This window comes from Gallinula chloropus, assembly GCF_964237585.1.
Source record: "Gallinula chloropus genome assembly, chromosome: 4".
In the NCBI taxonomy this organism is placed as follows: domain Eukaryota; kingdom Metazoa; phylum Chordata; class Aves; order Gruiformes; family Rallidae; genus Gallinula; species Gallinula chloropus.
The window spans coordinates 60505068-60529830 of NC_140088.1; positions in this window are offsets into that span (position 1 = coordinate 60505068).

Below are 24763 nucleotides of genomic sequence, written 5' to 3' on the forward strand. Positions count from 1 at the left end.
ACATTCTTTTGAATTATGAAGTGGCTGAAAACTGTGCTAATTGGGTCCATATTGATGTCACTCAAAGATTAAGTGGCCTTAATGCTCTTCAAAGTTATAGAAATACTTGTAGTTTTACTGCATGTTAGCACTAGCATATATTTGGCTTGAATGAATCTTTCGCAATACTTAGAGAAGACACATCAACCATCGCTTGAAAAGTTTTAGTAGTTGAAACACATTAAAATTAGAAGAATAACATTTCAGGAAGTAAAGAAAAAAAATTACCTGCAAATAAAAAATGCAGTGGCTGGAAAAAACATCCATAAGCTCTTATGTGTAGTGCTATGTAATTTAGCAGAATTAGAAATCAGAAAGACAAATAATGAGCTGCCAAGCAATATTCAGTATCAGGGAATCTGGATTCTGGACAATTATACTGTTCTTGAGTACACTGAAGAATTACTTTATGATAGTCTTGTTTAAGCCATTACTCCTAACTTTAGTGAGCTGCACTACCAGCTGCTAGAATTAAGAAGAATAAAGTTTAAAAGAGAAGCATCCGGTTGTGCTATGGACATCTTTAGTCTTCAAAGCTCAGCAATCTGCTTAAACTACTCAGAACCTGAATGATAAGTACTGCCCAAACCATAGGAACAGTTATATAATGAATTATCCTTACATCTATGGATCACATAACATTTGGAAATGTAAGAAAATTTCAAAAAGATAAAGTGACCAAAATGCATAATTTTTGCAATGGTACTTAGCTGTAGGAATTAGCAGCTCAGCCATTCTCTAGTTCCCCTCTGTATTTTACCCAACTTCTGACATAGCCTGCAAAATTCCTAAAAACACAACTTTTTGCCCTCACTTGCTTAGATGACAATTAGCCATTTAGATGAGGCATTTATAACATCTTATTATTTTTATGGCTTAAATGAAAATCCCTCTCTCTACTTCCTCCGTTTTGTGTAGAGTCCTAGGCTAGAACTGGAATATCCTACAGTATAGATGATATCTGTGTCATTTCCTTCTCTTTATTCTTAAAACTATAAAGGACTTCTGTTGTATAACTTAACACCATTCTGGTTTTAGATATTTGCATTTAAAAAAAAATACATGACAGTTTAAGAGAGAACAGAAAGTATGATACATACATGATTTAATTTTTCGTAATGTATTGGAAAACAGTTTAATCTCTACAGCTGATAGAGACAGTGGTCAGTAAAGTCTATGAATTTGTAGTGAATTCTGCTCAAGCAGCTTTAATCATAACAAATATTTTACTCCAAAATAGTCACATTAATATTGTTCTTCTGTTGTACTTTTGTATACTTCTGTTCCTCAATGCCTATGTTTTATATAGTAGAATAACTCCATATTTTTTAACCACTTTGGTTTACATACAGGGAGTTATTAGAGCCTACACTACTCCTATGCTCATTTTAGATTATTGATTGGCTATTCAGAAGTGAATCTCAAATATCCAGTGTTACATAATGTCTCTTTACATTGTGAGAAGAATAAGTAATTTAAATTTTGTAAACATTTTTGCAAAGTCTTTTAGACACCTTTTTAGATATTTTTGCAAACTTTTCCTAGAAGATACAGAAAAAGGGCATTTTCATACATAAAAATGTGCATCTTGTTTTGGATCAAAATAGTATTGCTTTGTCTATAATTCATTAGTAGCATAACCAATCTGCTGTCCAGAAAGTTAGGGCAGAAGTCTTTTCAATTTCTAAAAGAGAATGTATTAAACTAGTTCAAACTATAAATCCCTAAATATTATTGTATCACACAGGGATAGTTATCAGCATCTCAACAGCATGTCAAGAATTGGCAGCTAGAGGACAGAATAAGACAGGAAGGTTTCTTTTTTTGGGGGCGGGGGGTTTAAATTAAAAAATTGTGGGAGAAAAGGCAGAAATTGAGGTGAAAATTCAGCTTGCTCTTCTAGATTATTTTTAGGGCAGTAAATACAATGGTATTTTGGACAGAATACAAGAGAACAGCATTGAGAGAGAAGAGGGAAAGAGCTACTTGAAAAAGTGCTATTGAGAATTAGCCTCAACAGGGAGACACATTCAACCACGTGGGATCTAATCACTCAAATGCTTGCATACCTGCATTCTCATCTTTTAAAAAAACAATCAGGGCTTATTTTCCTCATTTACAATGTGGGTTCTTTTAGTTGAGGTGTTGACTTTTAGAATGACACCTGGAGCATTACTCAATGTGGAAGAGAAAATTCAAATCCTTGCTGTAACAAAGGCTTAAATCCACCGATTCTGCCTCCCTGGAGGGCATCATATCCCTGGCACTAGGGATCATACCAGCTGGTGAGAGATGGATTTATGGATAACTGAGATATAGAAGAGAGGGAAAACCCACTAAAATCCCAGCCAAAATATGCTATTGGGTTGACACTCCTACCCTAAGACAACTAGCCTTCCCAAGTCCTTCAAGACTCACTATAACAGCATGAATTAAAACCGCTAAGAGACCTCATGCTCCTTTGGCCATGAAGAAGGCAAGCATAGAACCTGTCTGAGCAACGTAACGCAGATAGATAACCCAGACTATGACTTTGCAAAGAAAGTACCCCATTCTATGTCAGAAAAGCTTCTAAATAATTTTCAGGCAATAACAATTTAGGGGTTTTAAATAAGTTAACGGTAGATTTAGGTTCCTGTAGTTCACCTGAATTTTTATTTAGGTAACAAAATAGATCTCTATGTGTTGCTTTAAAAATCCAATATTAGATGCAGCATCACTAAAGCTCTAATGGTTAACTCTGTATAGCTCACTTCAATTAATAACAAGCTCTTTCTATCATAGACACATCTTTTTCTGTACAATCAGCAGCTTTCAGCTTTTCCTGTATTATCTCTATGAGACAGCTTGATAACTTGATAATTTGTTAATGACATAATTGCTTCTTATAAAATCTATCAAGTCTACTAACCTCTAATTGTTACTCTCTGCAGCTGATTTTGAAAGTGAACTCAAGAGATTATATTGATTATGGGAAAAGAGCCAGATGTTGTTCCCATTGAAACTGTGGGTGGAAAAAGACACTGATGAAAACCTAACTCAACTAACAAAATACGCCAATAGCTTATGTTATAGAGTCTTTTGTGGTAAGAATTCTAAAAGCAAATTTTCATTTACATGTAAGCAATTGAAGATTCTAAAATATTTGAGATATGTCTTAAGCATGAGGTTAGATTTTTGTTTTAAACTGTAGTCTAAAATTGTAGAAGTCACTTGAAACTGGTTTGACATGTCAAAATAAATTTCAGCTTTAACTTGCCTATGCTTATACAAAGGAAACTGGATACTTATTCTAGTAGCAGCTAGCTTATATTTCTGATTTTACCAATAGGATATAGTATCTAAGTGTCTCACTCCAGTTAACATATCATATACTATTATGCTATTTTCAGCTAGCGTCCAGCCACAGCACAACTTGACATTATGAACTACATTTTTTATCTCTACAGCTAATGACGAGCTCCCTTACAATCCTTTCTCCTTTTAAGTAGTGTAAGTAGTAGTTCAAAATCTTATTATTGCTAGCCCTACGAATAAAATCACATGGTAATTACTGCTGCATTCAAAGGGTTGGGTTTAAAAAAAATATAATTTTTTTATCAAAAAAAGAGAAACAAAAAAATCACAACTGCCAGGCTTTTATGAGTAGCAGCAATTACATTTTTAAGTAAAATAACAGGTGCTGTCAAAGTTTCATAGTACAAAGTTGAATCATGATATACCTTCAATAATTTTGTAGCAAGAGTCTGCTAGAGTGGATACAAACAGCATTAGAGTAACAAGAAACAACTGCTATAGAATGTTTCCTTCTACAGCATTTGAACTAAAATTGCTGTAGTTCAAAATCAGCTGTATTACTAAAATAAAGGGAGACTGTAAATCTTTTCTCACAATGTAGTTTTGTCTCTATATAATGTATTTATAAACTATTCACAAATACATAAAGGAATCTGATTCTGAACAGAGTACTTTGGCAGCTAAACTAATGAGATTTTGAGTGCCTGCAGGTACATTGACTGAGGTTTCTTTTAGGCAAACCTTTGTAACACTCAGTGACTTTAAATGCACCACTGTGGAACAAAACCTAATAGGATCCAGAAAGAACTTAATAGATGCTATTCTCATTAGCATCTTGTTAGGGTTCCAAAGGAGAAAATTTTAATTTTAAATACATTTGCCAGTTATCGGAATGAGAAGTTGGAAGGCTGTGCAAAGCGTTGACTATGAGCATTGTCTGGACAACAAACAAGTGGTGAAATGAAGGAGAGGAACACAGACCTAACAACCGTTTATGTCAAAGGTATCTTTGAACCTCTACCACAGTCCCCAAGTTAAAACTTTTCCTACTCATTAGCTCCTGAAGGCTCTGTACTTAATCTGGAGATTTTTTTATTCTCTTAACTTCTAATCATCTGTTAATGAGTAAATGTGGATTCTTAATCCTGCACTTTGATAGCCCGTACCAGATGCATAATGTCAGCTATTACAGTACCTGCTTCAACATTTATTGGATATGTCTTGAAGTGCTTTAAAAAACCGATGTTGTTTTTGCCCATATATTACAAAGCTCCTTTAGAAGTTTGAACTATGAAAAAAACATTCATGGGAAGGTGAAAAAAAAAAAAGAATCTTCACTTATTAAGTGAAAAAGCATTATTGTAAGTTCCAACTGACTGCAAGCACGAAGTATGGAATTTACTCTGTGCTTCCTGAACTAATACCATGCCTACGAAGCAAATCTCTCCAAATGACAACTAGTACTGGTTACAGGGTTTTACCATATTCCTTGATATGCTGCTGGAGTATTTCCACCTTTAAAGCAATGTAACATTTCTCAAAGATGATTGGTTAAATCAATTTATTTTGTCAACGTAGCCAAATATTATGTTTCCCCTTGAACCAAACAGCATAATGTTGGAAACTGGGATTCAGCCTGTTAGTTCTTGATGATAAGTAGGCTCATCCTGTGCAATGACTTCAGCGTATTGTCCTTCTGTCTACGCCCACATTTTTGCCTTGGTTATACTTGGTTCCTAACAATAAGAATTCCAATAGAAATAAAGACAACGATAGAGCAAAGTTTTGCTGCTCTAGTGACCTCTGAAATGTGACTTCGGTGCAGCTGCTGTTGTCCTCGGTATCTCAGCATTTTGACACTGCCTAGTAAATTCTTTATTAATACAGAAAAGTATAAGCCAAATTCTTCTAAGACAAAATTTCTTACAGCTCAGTGGAGTTCAGAGCTGGTTCTAGTGGGTTTTATCACCCTACAACAAACAAAATCCAGTTATACTCAGGTTTACATAATAAATTTACCTTTAATGTCTATAGAAAAGACAGAACAGTTTTTCTAGGTGATTTCTGATTATGCAGGAGACATTTCTGTTTTCAAATTGAACAAAAAAAAAAAGAATTATAAACACTAATCTTTATTCCAATCAAGTAAATAAATGTATAACTTACAAATCCTGTGCTGTCACGTTTTAGTCTTGGGTGTTTATTTTTGCTCCCATGAATCTTAAGCATTACTGAAAGATACAGCTTGATCTCTAAGCAGATTATGAAACTTCCAGGAAAGAAAAAAAAGCATTTTTTCTTGTTGTTCAGAAAATCATAAAGAAGTGACTCTAACTTGTGCTACAGAAAAGCTTTTGAATGAAGCTGAGGGAAGACTTTATGAGTACCAGTGCAGTGTCTTAACCACAGGCCAGTGATAAAATTGAATGCTGAGGAAGAAGAGTTTCCTCTATAAGCAAACAATCCTTTTTCTGTGAATTCAGACCTTGAAATTATATCCTACAACCTTTATTTTAAGGAAGGAAAAAAGGCCTGAACCAAACTAGAAACAAAAGGACAACAGAGAGAGAAAAAAAAAGGGGGTTCCTTGCAGTGCCATAAAGAAACAAGGTTCATATTTCTCACGTTTCTTAAAGCTGTCCTCATTTCAGCCATGCCTTCCTTACTTGTAGCTACCTCGAGAGCCTACAAAAGAGCCTCCTTAAGCAAATGAGCATCCCAAGTCCAGCTGTTCTTCTCAAAGCATCTACCCTTTTCACTCATCTCAGCAAAAGGGCTGGGACAATCAACCACATTTTTCCCAACTATTAGTCTGTTTTCTGGTTTTGCTTAAATGCTTCCAATCTCTTGGTTTCACCTCAATTTTATTAATGGTATGAGGTCTTCATAAGCAAAAGTTGTCATTGATATAAAATGAGGTGAGTAGTGATTAAGGCTAAGTGGATCTGTTAATTCAGCAACACTTCAGAATGACTGAACATGAATAAAATGTTAAGTTGCAATTACATTCCTAAGAGAGTACATATGAAATCCATATTAATACCACATTAGTTCATCATGACTAACATTATTATAGCTAATAGTAAATGATAAAATAATGACTACCTACTTACAGAATTACCATTTCTAATCTTCCTCCTAGAATGAATATAATTATGTTTCTCTAGAAAGAATACAAACTTTTTCCTTTTTAGGTAAGTATTTAGGCTCAAAATATGGGGTTTAGTTGACTCAGCATGCATAGCTTAGCATACGACTTCAAGTTAAACAGCATAATGAAATGAGTGGGAGATTTACTACGGAAATTTTTGGGAAATATTTTTTTAATTTAGGAAGAAGTATTTACATTCCATTCTAACACTTAAGAAATAAAAGCAAACATGAGCAATGACAACAATACAGACATAATTTATCTTTTAAATACAGCAGGTTTAGCAGTTTTCATTGTCTTCATTTCTGCCATGTCTGACACCATGTAGAACAGCAATGTCTGCACGCTTTCAGTGACTAAATGTTCTTATGAGCCACAAGCAAGCAAACTGATGTTTACACCTCTTACATCACAGAATTGAAAGCCTCCTGTTAGTGAATGCTTTGGCAATGAGATTCTTACAGTGATCACCCATGGCCACAATGAAACAATGTGTAAAAGATGAAAGGGAAGCTTCCATCAGTTGGGATGCTGTGGTAAAGCTCTTTAAAGGCCTCAGAGGTGGTTTTCATAGAAAAACTTGGGAGATGATAATTTCGTGCAATTTCTGAGGGAGTGATTAAGGAGGGGAGAGAAAACATGAACGTACAAAGTAAATTTCAACCAAGGCACAACTATTGTCTGAGAAATTGTTAATCTACAAATTAAAAATGACAACAAAGTAACAATCAATCTGTCAATATGACAACCAGCAGTTTCAGCTGGTTTATTTTTTTTCATACTAAAGTAGAAATGTCTTAAAATTGCTAAAAGGAAATAGCATTTGAGCCTTGCACAACAGGTAATGCTTGTGATTTTCTATGTCTTTATATATTTGTTATCATGACATATTTGGGTCAGGAACATTGGGGAATACATGCTGCTGTTTGGTAAATAATTTCAACTAATCCAGTCTTTAAAGTTCCACAGGGTTCACAGTACTTGAAAGAGAAATTAGCAGCACACTTGACCCTTTCTTGAACCCGCATGCTCTTTCAGTGATGCGGAGTAACAACTGCCAATATCCACACAAGTGAAGTATGGAGCCGCTGCTACCAGCCTGCTCACTCTCCACCCAAAGCCAAGGAAGCTTCAAACTCCCGAGGTGAGAGGGTTGTTTCTGATGAGGGTCTCACATTTGAACAGTAAAACATTTTTTAATTTATTTTGAACAGTGTAAAACAAAGGAGTGTTAAAGAGCTTTGTACTAAACCCGCTGGGAAGAGACCCACTGTACAAGACCAAAATGTAATTAGCTACATTTAAATTAACAATTTTATGCATATATATGTCTACATACACATTTTAAAAAACATAATATGGTCATTAGCCAAAGCTCATTCCTGCTAAAATAGTGTAGGGAATCAGATGAATGCTAAACCGCAGAAACAAGCATTTTAATAAATATTTTTGTAACTACTCTTGCATAAAGTTTAAAAGGACTAACAGTGAGAGGATATCTGTATATTTGCACAAGGGATTCCCTCCAGGCAATGTGTCATTTAAAGCTCTTGACAGGTTTTCACTTTTGTGAACAGTGAAACTCTCTCAGGTGGAGAAAACACAGGAACTTTTCCCCAGGTTGCCTTGACTCTGCTTGTTTTCCCAAATCACCATCTAGATGAAAGACTTGAGCAACTGAACAGCTTCTGCAGCAAGTAAACAATAACTACTGCCAGAATTTCAGGAGATACACCTGGAACTGGAATTAACCTTCCCACCTATACACCAGTAACAAATTCACATCCACTTGTTAACCAGGAAGGTGCAAAGAGAAAAGTGCTGCTCTTCTGCCGCAGAGAAGTTACTATCAGCTCACAAGGAGGGGAATGCCTTGAGATAGTAACCCACCCCTTTGCCGTGCTGCCAGATGCCTGCTGGGGACTCAAGACACCCCACAAGCCTTACTGGCCTTATTAGTTATTCTTCTTTTAGTGCATTCTGGCTTTCAGGATCTGTTGTGTTAATACCCCTGTTTTTATCCAGGCTTTGCTAAGACAGACAGTCAAATGGCCTTGAAAACTGTTGCTCTCACAGATCAGTGATAAATACTCACAGCATGTATTTTACGTCAGCATTCACTTCACAAATTTTCCAATTCTCTGCTACAAAGATGTATCCTCCAATGAATCTCAACTATGAGATTTTTTCTTAGTACTTTTTTCTATTCCGATAACTGACAAAAATGATAGCTATACAACACAATGAAAACGAGTATGATGCTTCATTAGCTGAAATGCAGGTACTGAACTGGTTTTAGAAAACAAAAGGTTTATTCTGAGATTTCTGTTTTCTATTCCACCGGCTTTCACCATTCATCTCTGTGAAGTACAAAGTAAGAATTACAGACCGCAGTGACATTTTTCTCTGGCTATTTTCATTTCTCTTTGGCTGTTTTCTCCCATTTGAAGAATAAGTCCCTGATCCTTTAACCTCCTTTAACCTTTTCTTACCTGCAATTAAGCCACTAGGTTTTACTGATTCCAAGTAGGCTGCCTGTTTATTCAATGTAACAGTTACATGCTCAACAGTCAGAGCTGTTGGCTTTGTACCACAGCCATCTGAGACTTCAGAATGAGGGTCTTATGTTCTTGCTAGGTTGTGCTCAAAGCCTCTATGCCTTTGTGAACACCCAGGAGACAGTTGCCACGTAAATTCTGCATATACTTCAACGAGGTATTTTAATTAGTTTTCAATTGGCACGATAGTGAAGGCAGATGCCCACAAGAACTGGAAAAGGATGAAAGAAAATACAAGTACACAAAATTAAAATGGTCAAAAGCAAATGCAGTTTATACAGTGCAAGGGATGATAAGCAAAAGAAATCTTTTTTTTTTTTTCAGCAGTTAAAATGTTGAAAGATGCAAAGGAGCCTGTAATGAAACAATTTAACAGTATCAGTGGGAAAATTGTAATTCTATCTTTGTACAGTACTGTGGAATTATAGACAGAACGAGCCAGTACTGACCAGATGAGCTCTGATGAAATTACTCACAGACAGCCCACACCACACTCTCATCCACAAGAATGCCAATGTACAGCCCCGCAAAGATTAACAAAAATGCTCATGAAAAAAAGTCTAAACAGAAGAGGCCTTCAAACTTTGGTTAATTGTAATCAAAGTACATTCAGAAAATCTTTTCTTCCTGCTACTGTGTCTTAAAGACAGAAAGAATCAGAAGGCTGTAGAATGACAAACATTAACCAGACTCTAACAGGACTCTTAACAGACAAGAACAAGTGCTAGCTATTCTCAAAAGCTATGGAAAAGCCAAGTAGCATTATTCTTATAATGGATGTTTATAGCGTATTCACAATGGATTACAAAGATATTACAGTACAATTTTTTTTCTCTGTTCCTTCTTGCATTTATTGATTGTTAGCTAAACAGTTAATCAATTCTGTTTGTCAGTAGTTACTTTCTGCAAATATAAGTTAGAAAATAATGGAAAGAAACCAAAAGAAATGAGTATTTCAGTTTAGCTACGAGCAGAAGGGTTTTTTTCCAGCAAGAACAAAAAATCCCATTGGATGTAGCTGTACAGAGATCCCAGGAATAAATAAAACATAATTTGGTAATAAATGTAAAACCTATATATGGGATGCAAACTGGATCCAACAGCGAAAATGCACAGCTTCTGAATGTAAACAGAAATCTTTCAGGTGATTGTATTTCTTCTAATTAGCTGAACCAAGTATGTATAAAATGGACTTGAATCATGAACTCAGACTCAGGTTCTCAAACGTGTGTGGGTGGGAGTTTGGTGACTAAACACCTTTCAGGAGCAGGTGGGCTCTGTGGGCAATATGTAAATAAAAGTAGAAAAGAAAGTTGATTTGTTTTTTGCAGGTCTGGCATCACTTTACTCCCAAATGACTGCATAATGAAGTGCACAACACTCTTAGTCACAGTACCTTCAAGTTTATTCAAATAGGATGACTGCTTCTCTATCTACTGTCAGAAAGTAAATAAGCAGGAGAGACCTGATTGCTCTTTAAGAATGTCTTTTCTTTCCAGAAGAGTGTACAAATTGTATTTTACATCTCAGAGATCAGAGGCAATAAACAAAAGGAAAGCATACTGTATTTTAAATGTGCTACTATTGTTACCAAAAAAAAGTAATCCACCAGAACCGTGTCTATTGTGTTAAGTTGAGCACACCAGCTGGCTAAAAGCAAGGCTTGCAGGAGAGGTAAGGCCGTTTGTGCTGTAGGCAGTATTTATGTTGATCTCTTAAGTTGAAGAAAAAAAAAAGGCCACACGTTAAATAGAGAAAAAAGCAATCAACCAACCAGGAGGAAAAAAAAAAAAAAATAAAAAAGAGGGGGAAAGAGGAGGAAATAAGCTTTCATTGCACATACGGTTCTTGCCATTTTGATGGGTAGGAATGAAACAACAAAGCTTACAGTGTTAATTACTAACTGACTCTTCTTCAGAAGTGGTCACCGTGAACTTTAAATTATAAATGGTCTGTATAGTTTGAAGAAGATGAATAAGGGTTTTGCAGAGGATGTTAAAAATCCAGATGCAGCACTTCAGCAAGCAAAACAGCTAAGGATTTTCTGATCAAAGTGAGAAAAACACGTACGCCAAACTGTCCGTTTTGTTTATAGCCATTGCCATTCTCCCACATCATCTGCCTCTTCGAATTATCAGACCGTCTACGCTTTTTATTTACTGTTGAATGATCAGTGAATCGGTGTCCAGTGTATTTTTCCATGACAGATTTATTTATACCTATTGAACTCACTAACATTTTGCTTAGAGCAACTATTATAATCTTCTGAATGCTAGTTCCTTTACAACCAAAAGCAGACAGCATGTAACAAATAACAAAATTGGAAGCTATGAAAGGACTGTGAGAATTCCATATCAAAATGGACACAACCCCCCGGTATTTCTGTCTTTTGGGACAGAAGAAATAACTTTACCAGCAGATAATAAAGTCATTAGCTGTCCTGACCTCATCATTCCCACCTTAAGTTAGATACAGGATCAAAGAGAACATCTGTTTGACAGCCATATTTTCAAATTCAGCTTGTTAACAGTCACATGTATTTCATTATTACTTTGAAATTTATTGCTTGAGCACCACCTCGTGGAAACTGCTATAATTGCAAAATCTTCTTCAAATTTACCCATATGCATATATATGCCCAAAAAAGGCAACTATGATATGTAAGCAGATAGCAATTTAATGTGGTAATTTTAAATACCATTGAGATAATCAATAAGAATATAGAAATGAGTTATAAACACCACTGTTTATCTTTTTTTTTAAATAGATAATTACACATTTTGTCATTCCTTCAGGAGGAATTTTGTGCTCTAACTAGCCAGGGTATACTAACATTTAAAATAAGGAAAACTAAAAAATTATAATCTGTTCCAGAATTTTAGGAACTTTCATTTATTTCTTTTATTAATTTTTTTAAGTATCTGTACCTCAGACGGTCCAGAACTTACGACTGAAATAACTATGTCACCCATTCATAGTAGGCCAACTGCACAACTGAGATAAAGCTATCCCAGCATGTTCTAGCTGTCCTTCCATGAAAGATGTATCCAGGGATCTGACCACCCTCATCCTTTATTGGCCATTTATGACTTACAAATAATCACCCTAGCCACCACTTAAATCAACTATGTACCAAAATTAGAAACAAAAAAATATATCTAGAGACAATTCCATAATAGGTTTAGTATCACAGGACATGTCAACATAAACAGATGCAAATGACTGTTTAATGTTCCTTTCAAATAAGGCATCACTTCTCCATGCATACTTAACATTTTCCCCAGCATCATCTCAAAACTAAGCACATCAATATACAAAAAGTAGTGGATTTTATACATATATATATACATATATATATATATATGGACATCTCTAACTCAAAGGACATAATTTGTAAATATGCATTATTGATGTAAAATCAACACTGTCCTTTTTTCATATTTAGGAGCTCAGAGTCCACAAAAAAGCTGTAACTGCTTTACTACCAGGTTCATAGTTACAAACTGTTGGTGAAATATCTTGCCTTGCCTGGAGATGTGGGGAGGTTTCTGTGTCCAAGGACAGAAAGACAAAGGCATTTGGAAGCACTTTATAAATGAAGGAATCAACAGGACACACAAATATAATTTTCCAGGACTGCTGACCAAGCCATTACCCAAGGAAAAACAGTAGCACTGTACTGGCTTCCCAGCTATTCCACATGCTGATCAAAGTCATATGTCAGACAGGCATTCTAACAGCCGGATCAAAGACATTATTAATAAAGGGTTTTGAATAAGGCACTTTTAAAACATCTTCCAACTTCCAGAAAGCATAGTTATAGGCAATAAACAATACATAGGCACTGTTAAATTAGTTCAGTGAGTAACAGCTTAAGTGCAAAGTCATGAGAATGTAGTTTGTGTTTTAGGTTTATGCCACCTAATTTTGCAGGCTTTATTCTATGTGGATGGATTATATCTTCTGCAAAACATTTCCCTAAGCCATTTAGGCTTTAAAACAAATCAAGTCATAAAAGTGCTGGTCAGCAATTTCCTTTAAAGTTAGTTTCAAATGCTTTTAAAGCATAAACTGTGTTCGGGAAAAGAGGAAAAACTATTAGAAACTGGTTTGTCTGTGTCCACAACTGAAAAGTGCCATCATGTATTAAATCAATTTGAAGCTTCCAATTTTGCTTCTTTTCTTTCCCAACAACAGACAAAAACACCGCCTCTCCTTAAAGATTAGGCAGCACCCATGAAAGGGTACTGGGTGAAGTGCAAAGTGATCTAGAAACCCTAGTGTTTGTAACCTTCCTCAAACTCATGGCAAATGTGGGGTTTTCCCCCACTCTTTGTTCTGAAAGGACAAACACACTTCCAGGCACTTTCTGCAGACTTTCAGTTCTTCTGGATGAGTGGTCAGGTCTTTGATTCCACGCTGGACCTTGTGTGAGCAGATTGCCCCTGCATAATAATAGGTAGGCTCAGAGGCACATCAAGGACGAAAAGATCTGATTTCACAGCTTTTCCCTGAATCCGCACAGACGGTGACTGTCTTTTGATCCACTGGTAAACGGCCATTTGAGTTGAATATTCAAAGCTGGCTTCATGCGACACCTGGCATAGGACTGCGTTTTATAACGCTGGCTAGGGAAATTGTTTCTGACCAACCTAACTGTTCTATGACTTTGCAGGTCATACATACTCAAGACAAGGCTACGCTACCAGAATTCTGTTAACTTTTAAAGGCCAGGTGCTGCTTCACCTTCTTTCAGCCCACTGACTAGTTTTACTGATTGGTATTTTTAGACTGAAAAGGATCCTTTTTGTGCCTTGTCACCTTCCACAAGAAATGGATTCTAGCATGCAGGAATACACTGCACACCTGCAAAGTTATTTGCTACAACTTGCACATATAACTTTATGGATAAATTTATTTTATCCACCATCATCTAATCAGCATCCGCCAGAGTTGCAATAAGCTTGCTATGCACTGCCTGTTTATCAGAACACACACACTGTTCTAAGTCCTAAATATAGATAATTAATTTACCAACATCTCTAAAGATCTGTCATACTTTGTTTTCTACCCTAGAATAAAGTTTTCTGGATTAGTAGACATTTTTACCTTGCAATGAAGTATGATCAGCTACAAATAATATAAATCAGGGGCAATGCCTTTTTCATTTTATTTGCTTTCTTTGCCTCACATATGGATTTGGAGACACATGCCTAAGGCAAAGGTCAATTCTGGGTGTCCACCTAGCTGCAGTGACCTTTAGTTCCACTTTTGTAGCTAATACTTGAAAATGAACGATGCTTATTGTTACTAAAGACAAATCTTTATGTGCAAAGTAAGGGCTGGTTGTAGCAGACACAGAACTGGCTCCTGCTGGGTTGAACAATCATGAACCATTTTATCATCCGTGCTGTTTTGAATTCATCAAGAATAAAGTATGCAGATCCAGATCAGTGTTACAGAGATCATTAACAATTAAGTTAAGCTGCAATTAAGTGCAGCTTCTGTTGGTAACTCAAAGTTACCAAAAGCTAAAAAGACGTGTAAATTTTATTATATCCAATCAGGTGACATTTGGATTGCACAAGAAGGTTATAAAATCCTGATAGTATGCCATCTATCTGAATTTTAGTTACATTTTCTGTTTTCCTGACCAATGAACTCGCTTAAACAGCTCTGCAGAAAAAGATCTCAATATTTTTGTGATTTTTCTCAGGTGAGAAAAATAAGTTGTACCAGTGCTTAAAAGGGTTTCTCTGAAATCTAAACAGCTGAAATTGGAGAAGGCTGCCAATTCTTCTTTCAATGCCAGATGAATTTAAACAAAACCAAAACCAAATCCCGGTTGAATTAAGAGTTTCAACGTGTTATTATCTTCCAGACTTCAATTTCAAATACAATCAAACAGTTATGTTACATGCCTTCATGTGCTTATTTGTTGCAGATATCTTAACAGGCACGCTCACTTTCTTTTTTCTTAGTCCAGTACAAATTTTCCCAAAGTAACGATTAGATGTATATTTCCCATCATGCTAAAAAATCATTTAGCCCCCAGTGTTAGACATTAAGGAAGCTTTATTGCTGTAATGTCTTCATGCAGCTCATATTCTCCTTCTCACATTTGAATGAGCTTGCAAATTTAACCATCTGGGAATGCCACTCCAAATAAACTATATGCTACTTAGACCTCCTCCAGTATTTGATTATCCTGGGGTATTTGAAAAAGAGCCCAGGCTTCCTGCCTCCTATAAGCAGCAGGTGAAAGACTGGCTAGGTGCAGTTGCATCCACTGCCCTAGTTTTGTTGTCACACTTTGTTCCAGGCTAAGAGCATTTCCAAACACTCTTTGCTAGAAAATAGGTTCCTCATCTTGATGCATGTAAATTGCTAAATAGCAGTATTTTGAATCCAATTCCTGTGTCATGTCAAACAGAAATTCTTTCCTAGGAACAGTAAAGAAACTACTACTCCTACCAATTTTACGATCAGAAAACATTGCTTTCAATTGTGATGTAGAAGTACATATTATGTCCAATTTTGACAGGGCTAATAAATAGCAAGAGGACAAAGGCAGAGGAAATCAGCCACTTTAACGGTGACACAATTCTATACTTTTTTCCTTGATGCCATAACATATGAACTGCTCTATAATAGGAATTAAAGGCTCCCTGAAACATGGTGCTTTCCATAGCAAGATGAAGCCTGTTTATGCAAAAACTCAGCCATAAGATGATCCTCCGAGCACAGCTGCCACCCATTCTAAACTTTGCAGGAACATCTTATTTGAAACAAGCGTATTCCAGCTGCAAACCCATTAGGATTTCTCCCAGATTGTATTGAACTGATGCCACGTGACATCTTCACAGTCTATCAATGAGTGCCCTAATGTCAGGATTGGGACAGAAGAGCAAGAAAGATCTGCAACTGTATCAGCAGGTGCTAAGGTACAGAGAATTCTATGTTTCACTGTACATGACTTACAAATATTTGCAACCTTTTGATTGCAATAAAAAAATAAAGGCATTGGCACAATACTAAAATGAGCAAAAACTGCTTTCCAGTTTAGATGAAAATAAATAAAAGAAACTAACATGAACCAAAATCATGTGTGCCATTGTGTGTGCTGACACGCTGCACTCATAGGAATTTTTTTCAAAAACTATCACAGATTTAAAGAGGAGGTGCTTTTGCCAGCCAGTTACTTGCTAGAATTAAATTTGTATAAACTGTAGCAATGTGAGCATCAGAACGAAGTCTGTGTACATTCACAATAAGGTGCTGGATCACGTATTTTATAAAATTATGTACCTGAATTGTGTTTATAAGATACATGTATATATCAGCAAGAAGCCAACATTGCAATTAAAATTCAGTCCTTCCAATTCTAAGAGAAAAAATAAAAAGTGTTGCCTTTTAAGATAATCCATTTTACTGTGAATGCTAATTGAATCTCATTGTTCTTGGCTAGAAGCAGTTTTAGTTTGCAGCAGCCTGACTCTTCTGCTGGAGGAACGCATACTTCATATAATGACAAAATATGCAAAATATTTAGACACAACTGGATGACAAAAGTCACAAAACAATTCCTAGAGCATGTTTCAAGAGTGCTCCATCTATGCGTAAGAAATTAATTAGCAGCGTACCAGCAAATAGTGCTTATGAGTATGTATATATTCCATATTTATTGTAGTAATATTACATATTGCCAAGGGAAATTACACAGTGATGAACACCTGTTTTAGATAGGGAGCCACTAAGATCTGCGTTTATCTGTCCCAAGTTCCTTCCCAGAAAAAAAAAAAAAACAACTGTTTAAGAGACAACACTTTAACCCCTTTCAGTAAGCTCCATGTAAAAGAGCTGCTGGAAATGTTTTCAGGGGACACACAGAAGTTTTGTGGAAGTTACACCAGCAGACAGAAGCCAAAGAACCAAACTGGAGAACCTTACTGACACTGGTATGGCAGTAAGTAAGGTTTGGGAAAAAACCAACCTGAATGCAAGGGGGTGGGGTTTTTTTCTTAACAACCCCTTCTTGCTTTGTGAAAACGCCGACTGAAATTAAGTCTTAATACTTGAAAAAATTCTGTCTTTATTAGAAAATATTAGGGAAAGATTAGCATATTTTCCATTTAAAATGGTCATTTTCTCTTTTGCTTTCACTCCTGTTTTTCAAGAAATGTTGGCAGAGGTGATTAGAATAATTTTAAATATGATAATTTTAAAACTGGGTCCACATCATTGTCACCTCTAGGCTAACAGGGTTTAATATAATTCGAATATCTAAAACCTACAGTGGTAGCAGAATAATAATAGACAATGACCAATGATCTTTTACTGCAGCAGCTTATTTTTTAATAACCTTTTACACAAAAGGATGCATTTTTGAAATTTTTATATATTTTCAATACAGCTGCAAACATATTGCAGTGTTGAGAAAAAAATGAGTTGTGATATAGAAAACTAGCAAGTATTTTTTACACAAAGAATTCAAAAGCAAGTCATAACAAGCTAAGGCACAACTGTACCCTTTATTTGGTATAATACATATTTAATTACTCATAAAGTATCCAAAAGTACATGTTTCCCTCCTCTGCAAGTAGCTGGTCTACTCCTAGTAAGATGGCAGGTTTTGTTAGATATTTCCCTATCAAACAATCTAAAAACATAAGCTGAATTTATGCTCTATAAAATAATGAATAAAATATACTTCTTTACCTAGCCACTCAGGCAAACTATATTCCTTTGCCAAGCATCAGTGTTAGTAATATAAAACATATTTTAGCTGTTTCAAATTATTAGCAAGGGTTTTGTTTGTGGTTTTCTTTTCTGTACTTTTTTTTAAAGTTTTTCTTCCTGTTCAGTAATTTATAAAATTGCAATAAATGGCAATGTAATGTTTTCTTCCAGATGTTAAAGTATAAAAACCTGCACTTTATCTTGCACTATTTCCTTCTTAAATAAATACTTAGAAATTGTCTAGATTTCACACCTTACATAGAGAAGCTTCAGAGCTGCCAGAAGTTTATCAGCTAATAAATCACATATGTGTATACTGCCAGTAGATTTGTTTGATTTGTTAGTCCTTTCACTGACTACATTAAAGAGGAGGAGGAAACCACTACAGAAGTGTGGACATTTCCCAGAAGCATATGTTTAAAACAAAGTACTGTAAAATCAAGGAGTGAAGGGATTTCAACTGAAAAATCAGCACCACATCTGTCACCTACCCTGTACTCCTCACAGGACATGGTCAGGTGTATGGGCATTGCTAATACAGGTTTTTTAAAAACGCCACTGCCAGTATTCATTTATTAAAACTATGATGTATATAGTGTTGTTCTGTCACATTGCATCCCCCCAAGTCACTGGAATTTATACACAAAACCCATTAAAAGGGGAGGCATAGTTCTGGAGTGACAAAATATCCATCCTAGAAGGACCAGGAAATGTTCGTATAGTAGGATAATCCTGTCTCTAGTAGCTAACCAAAAGCAAAAAATCAGCCTGACACATTTCAAAATTGGTATATGATGGCCCTTTAAAATTGCAATAATATTTAAGAATTATCAAGCTGATGTAAATATAGGGTTTTTTTTAATATGAATAAAACAGGAATCACTAAACATTTTTGTATCATTTTAAGTAGGTAAATATTCAATAAATCTTTTTTTTTTTTTTTTTTTTAGTGCTTACAGCATATTCAAGATAACAATAAGCCCATTTTACTAATTACGTTAGCAAAATATGAAGTCAATGAAGACTTAACGGAAATATGAGAGGAGGTGACAGACTGCCCAGCACTGTGGAAATTAGAGAAACATGACAAAAGGGGGGAAAGCAAAAGTGAGTTAATATTGTATCCTGGTGTGTGTTTGAAGCAATCATATATATAGAAAAAAGAACAAACACAAATGGAGTTGCACTTATTTATAAAATGGATAAAGGCTTGGAAAAGATTCAGTTGCAGCTGATATAAATGTAAATATTGATTAATGTTTTATTTTTGTTTGAACTAAAGCCCTCGTACAGCATCTATGTCAAATTAATAAAATTATTAAGAAAATAATTTTGAAGCTTGACTATTTCATTACTTGATTTTTTTGAGATATAAGGATAGAAAGGATTCAAGCTTTGCAATTTTCCTGTAAGTTTTGATAATATTTGCTAGTGCAGGTATTAAAATGCCAGTAGAAGGGCTTACAGTATTCCCCTAAAGATTGAAGAAAAAAATCAATCTTTTCACATAATTTCATGCCTTCTGCTTGTACAGAGTCAAGAAACTATTCAGTCAAAACTGCAACATGCAAACAGTTTATAAGACAATGACCAAGACTGTCCAGATCACAGTATTGTGTTTTATGTAAAAAACATTGTGTAAAAACACAATACTTGAGAAAACATCAATGCTGTCTTTTAGCAAAGGAAAATGGGTGGCTAGGATAAAATCAGAGAGCACTCTTGAGTTCTCCTGATCTTAGCTCCTAGAACCAGACCAAATATTCCCATAGTCTATCACAAAACTCCAGTTCCTGCAAAAGTAGACAAATATTAATGCCCCCCTCCCCACCTACACTGCAGAAGACACAAAGCCCCAACTATAACGTGTTTCACAAAGACAGTATGGAAATTCAAATCCTGTCTTAATTTTCTTTTTAACTGTAACACTTGGCATTTTAACTGTGTGCTCGTTTCCTAAGCCCTGAAAGACGCTTCTGACTCCTTTCTTGGTAGAAACAGTGCATAACTGCATCTTCTAAATGAGAGTGATCTCTGTAGGAGCAGCAGCTGGAGTTAAGGCAGTTTTTCAATACTGGTAATACCTCCTACATACTGAAACGGTAATACCAAATATTAATCACTGTTAACATATAAGCTAGCAGGCTCATAATTTTCCCAGCAATACCCCATGCTGTTAGCAGGTGCTTATCCTGCTGAGAAGAGGTTAAGTGGATACTGCTGCTTCACTGAGGCAGGTGGATTGTTACCTCTGTTGCATGAAAGGGAGTAGGAGTGGCTCCCTAGGGAAGGACAGGATTTGAAGATTAGAACAACCATTCCTACCCGAGAAGCGTAGGTACAGTCTGGCCCGGGGAAAGTCTTCAGATGCATTTTGTTGATAATCTGTTAATAGTGACTAATCTCTAGGAAGAGATTCTACACCACAAACTTTGCTGGGTTTGCTTTTAAGTCTGCTCATGCGGACTATTAGGTAACAGCCACTGGAAAAATAAGTGCATCTCACTAAAAAAAAAAATGCAAAAATATGTTTCCATGAGGAAAAATTAACTTCTAGGCCTTTGGGCTTCATAGTTTAATACAGTTGCAGCTGTTCTGTACTTGAAAAATAGCTAGACCCATGAATGCTATGACTAATGTAATGACTTAGAGTCCCTGAGCACTAACAATATATTACGGCAGCATGGAAAACAAAAGATGGACAGGTACAAACAAAAACAGGAGAAAAGGGCTTAAGCTATGTCTCTATTAGAGTTAGCAGGCATGTCTCCACATAGGTAGGCATAAAATTTGGCCTTTTCCTAGTTAGCTTGGTATCAAAGACTGAGAAAAGGCAGCAGCGTGGGATGTGGCATACTGTCCTAGCAAGGACACTCAGATTTGAAAGACAGCCGAAACCCTGTGCTGTAGCCTACGTGGCACGAATTAACTAGCACAGAGTTAGCTTGATTATGCCTACTTAGGCTACAATAGCATACTAACTCTATGTAGATATATCTTTCGTTGCAAACCTATCAGGAAAAGCGGGAGATAACAGGTAAGCAGCAAGTCTCATGACATCCACTAAATCCCTGAAGAGACAAATGTTATATAGGCACCATACATTATCAACTGTTGCAAACCTCTCTCTGACACATATAAATAATAGATATCACATGAAGTATGCAAAAAATGAACTCAACCTTCTTAAAGTGGTACACAGTTGCTGATAGCAATGCTCCTGATAAAGGTATTTAACCATTACTTTTATATACCATTAATTCAGAAAGACTAGTGTGCACGTTTAGGAAAACGCAGACAATGAATGGGCTCACTCAAAAGGCCAATAAACACTGTGCTTCATAAAACATGCATACATTAAGCAATCATCTGTCTTACATTTAAATAGTTGTGGTGCAGTCATAATGTTTAGGCAAAGACTGGAAAACTAATTATGAAGGAACCGTTCTACTAATTCGTTTACAGCTCAAGACCTCATCTCTGTGTAGATTCTTTTAAACTTTTGAATAGAGTTACTTTTTTTGCCATTCACTTGTTTTGCATAAACAGTATACAAGAAAGCACTGTACAATAAATGCTCAATAGCTTCTGGCCTTGAACAGCTTACGCGCCTAATTGTGCGTCCCTTGTGGATTTTTCATAATACTTTACAGATCTAATTTAAATACTTTTACAGATTCATCAAATACATTCTCTGAGGCACATTTATTCAGCTTACTTTAAAAACTTCTAATGAATTCTCTCAATATGTAATTCTATATTCAGCATCATGATTTGAATTAAATATTATTGAACAAGGTGTTCGTTATTGGATACGAATTACAATTAGAGCAATAGTAACCTGTACTATGATATCAGTTTTATTGCCATTTCTTGGAACTTTTATTTCCCATCTGCGTAAAGACCTTCATCTGAAAATCTGCCTTAAATGTGAGGGAGAAATTAAACTTTATCAGTCCCAACTGTACAGAGGCTGGAACTAAACCATTAGATCTTTCCTTGAAAAGCTAAACATATCCTCCCATTATTATGTCACCAATCAGCAGCACAAAGGTGGTTAATTTACCACAAGCAATATAATTTACGATAATATTATGATGGGATGTAGATTTTCAAGGTACCACATATTCATTTTGAGAATGATTGCTCTACTGATGTATTTATCTGCAGCTTTGAACAGAGGAATCAGTCCCTGGAAAGATTATGAAGCACATCCTCTTCGAATTCATTGCTAAATGAAGGAGAAGATATCTGGGAGTAGCTAACGTATTTAACCAAAGGTACATCAAACATCACCTACTTGACTCTCTTCTGTGGTGAAACTGTTCGCTATATGTATGATAAGAGAACCACATCAGTAATATTACTTGACTCAGCAAAGCTTTTGATGCTGATTCCTAAAATTTTTTAGGGACCAAAGGAAAAGACAGTTAAATGCATTGAAAAAATGGCTGGACTACCAGGGTTCCATTGGGTTGGCAGCCAGCAGAAAGTAGGACATTCCAGCAATCAATTCTGCTGCATTAATGTCCAGGAACTTTGTAAGCGACATGGATGATAAACCAAAATGCACCTTGAGCAAGTCTCACAATGGTACCAAATGAGAGAAAGTGGTCAGTATCTAGGAGAACCACCTAAATCCCCAGGATTTCATGTTGCTGAGCTAAGAGAAACCTTATGAAATCCTGCAAGTGAAAATTTCTGCACCTGTGATGAAGTACCCTCATCTATCAGCGTGGGCTGTATTCTCAGAGTCTGAGTAGCAGTCCTGCAAAAATAACTGAACAAAACCCCAAACAGCATAACCAACCCTCAAAAAAATCACAGCCAGGAGATCGTAGCAGACTGAGTAAACTTTTTGACCTCCTCTTCCTCTGCTCCATGTTGGTGAGGTTACGCCCAAAATACTATGGCCAGATTAGGAACCCCAAATTCAAATGTGGTGAGAACAAGGTGGAAGAGTAGGAGGCTTAGAGTACATACTTTCTGAAGGGAGAACTCAGCTCATTCTGTCAGGTGAACAGAAGGCTAAAGGACAATGTAACCATTTCCTACAAGCACTTGAAGGATGTATACAATGAAGCTAAACTCTTCATAGTAGCAACACAAAATAAAGGACAACAGCCACAGCAGGAAATGAGGAAAACTTTCTTCTATGACAGGATGACTGCTCACTAAGAGGGTTTCATAGTACTGGACATTGTGGAATACCCACCCTTAAAAGTTTTATAGGCTTGATTAGATCAAACATGGCCAAGCTGGTCAAGCATTGGCAACAGTTCTACTCCTAGTATGAGGCTGGACAGAATGATCTACATTCTGAGATCCCTTACAATCAGCATTGCTAAAATGCTTTGACATAACAAAAAAGAAAAAAAGCAACCCAAACAAAACAAAACCACCAACCCTCTTAAAAAAAAAAAAAAAAAAAGCCCGCAAAGAAAACCCCAAGGACCCCAAGTTGCCAATCTCTCCCTCCAAAGCATAGAATTCCAGAAATACACAGCGCAACAACACATCAGCAGTGTTTATTAAAACATGGGGCTTTCAGGCTTTTTCACCCTTTCGGACAGCTTGGTAACTTCAATACTACCAGAAGTATGTCACAAATCAGAACTAGACGCACATCTCTTCATGTAGTAACCTTCAGACACATGCATGTGCTTTCCACCTCTAACAGCACAAAAATGCAAGCAATCGGATGCAATGCTCACACCAGATTCCTTGTTTGTACTCTATCACAGACAGGAAGTATAACATACAAATAATGCAGCCAAGAAACAGAAAAATCCCACAGTAAGCTAGTTTAAACTGCACACAGTGTCATGCATACTGACATCCAACATCTAGAATATGGTGCATCTTCTATTTCTTTCAGACAGTAAAAGGTATTGTTTATATCTCCAGCCCACATGAATCTACAACTGCCCCCCCCCCCCCCCCCCCCCCATCCTCCCCCCCGCCATAGAATGACTGTACTGGCAGCTGTTGGACTTCTGTTGTTAATTGTTAATGGCTCCCAAGACTTTTAGATCATCTGAATATTGTGAACCTTAATTGACAAGCCATACCCTCCAAATGCTGCTATGCCTAGTACAGGAGCACTACACTGAATGTGCACCATTTGGCTAACTTCTAGATGTAGAAATTACAATTTTATTTCAGGTAACTAAAAGCATAATAATTTTTGGCCTAATTTATACTTTACAATAAGGCTGAGAGCACCACCTCAACCCCCCAAAACTACCCAGAACTCGTCTCTCTCCGATCCCAGAACAGCGCATCACTCGCATCAGAAATATAAGAAAAAAAAAAAAAAAATCTCAACACTTCAGTTACAAAACCAATGAAATTACGTATCAAAAACTTGATTTCTAAGAACAATTTATTATTAGAGAAGCACTTTATCTTTTTAAATTAACCTAGAGCTCAAACGGCAACAGACTGGGAGCTATGGAGAATAATATCCTGTTTATCCTCCAAATAAGAATAGCACAGACAATGCTAACATTCAATTATTATGCTGATGAGAGGCACAACAGCTACCTGCAGAAACAAACTGTTGTACTGTAGCCATTTTTCAAAGGATGAACATTCAGAAGATACGTGAGCGGCTTGTATCACTTCTATTTAGATCACATGGTCTAAGATGTCTAGCAACAAGCTAGATTTGAAAAGGGCTCATTTTTAATGACTTTAAATTATTTTTACTTCTTAATCTAACCGAATACATTACTTGCAACTCCATAAAAAACATTTTTTTTTTAATTTAAAGCAAAGTGTAAGAGTGTAAGAAACTTAGGTTCTTGGTACAAAAGTCGGTAAGTTTAGCTGGAAGCCTACAGTGCCATTCTGAACAGTCATGCCAGGGAAGAAGAATAAAGTAAAAGGCTATTTATAAGTGATTGTTATTATAAACTCTTCTATAAAAAAAATTAGTAAATCATATTAGCTTTCACATTTAGAATAAACTTATATC